Source organism: Bison bison, unplaced genomic scaffold (genome assembly GCF_000754665.1).
Source record: "Bison bison bison isolate TAMUID 2011002044 unplaced genomic scaffold, Bison_UMD1.0 scf7180017864075, whole genome shotgun sequence".
Lineage (NCBI taxonomy): Eukaryota > Metazoa > Chordata > Mammalia > Artiodactyla > Bovidae > Bison > Bison bison.
Window position 1 is genome coordinate 551,974 of NW_011494647.1, and position 1,300 is coordinate 553,273.

Sequence of the window (1,300 nt, forward strand, 5' to 3'; positions counted from 1 at the left end):
GTAGCCCTGAGGCTCTGTAGCTCCTCTATCAAGGGCAGGCAGAATGGAAACTAGAAAGGGTAGATTAAAGAAAAAGGGAAACGTTAATAGAGGTTGCCAATATAATTGATAAAAATGAGATTGAAATGGTTTTACGATTTCCATTATGCCAAAAAGATAGAAAAGCTCAGCTATTATTTTATTTCCTGCTGTGATCTGAAATAGAAAGGTTAAAAGTGACCTTCACTAAATTAGGATAGTTTTGTTTTGCCACTGGGAATACTGAAAAAATTTAACATGTTTTGATTTCACATTATTTGAAATAAACCAGGCAAAGAAAATTAGGTAAACCATTCAATGTGGGATATTTGTAGATTGTTTTATAGGCTAATGTTTGTCAACTGTATACAGTGCAGAAAGCATGAGATGTTTGTCTCGATTTCCCACAGGGTCTGTTTTGTTGGAAGCCATTGCTCTACACACTCAGAATGTCTACCCTTGAGCTCCTTGGCCTTTTCGTGGCCTTCCACGATATTGGCTGACGTTTAAGAGTGGTGCACGGTGATGTGGTCGGAGAGCTGAGGCACAGTGCCTGGAGCATTATTCTCGCCCCTGTACCTCTCAGGCAGCGTCCCCTGCGGTGTTTCATGAGTGGCAGCCTTGGCGCTCTCCTCACTCTGCGCTGGTAAAGATTATATCTGAAACTTTTCAGAGACTTGTTTCCACTGGCAATTTGGAATTTTCCTTGTTACACTGATTAATTTATTTCATATCAGTTCAGTTCAGTTCAGTCGCTTAGCTCAGCTGTGTCTGCTTCAGCTCAGTCGTGTCTGACTCTGTGTGACCCCATGAATCTCAGCATGCCAGGCCTCCCTGTCCATCACCAACACCTGGAGTTCACTCAGACTCACATCCATCGAGTCAGTGATGCCATCCAGCCATCTCATCCTCTGTCATCCCCTTGTCCTCCTGCCCCCAGTCCCACCCAGCATCAGCGTCTTTTCCAATGAGTCAACTCTTCGCGTGAGGTGGCCAAAGTACTGGAGTTTCAGCTTCAACATCAGTCCTTCCAATGAACACCCAGGACTGATCTCCTTCAGAATGGACTGTTTGGATCTCCTTGCAGTCCAAGGGACTCTCAAGAGTCTTCTCCAACACCACAGTTCAAAAGCATCAATTCTTCGGCACTCAGCTTTCTTCACAGTCCAACTCTCACATCCATACATTACCACTGGAAAAACCATAGCCTTGAATACATGGACCTTTGTTGGCAAAGTAATATCTCTGCTTCTGAATATGCTATCTAGGTTGGTCATAACTT

General features: G+C 43.8%; 1 pseudogene; it reads right to left on the bottom strand.

Annotated features, from left to right (window-relative positions):
• Nucleotides 1–524: 524 nt before the first annotated feature.
• The window catches only part of LOC104986817, an 89,755-nt pseudogene continuing 88,979 nt past the window's right edge, over nt 525–1,300 (bottom strand).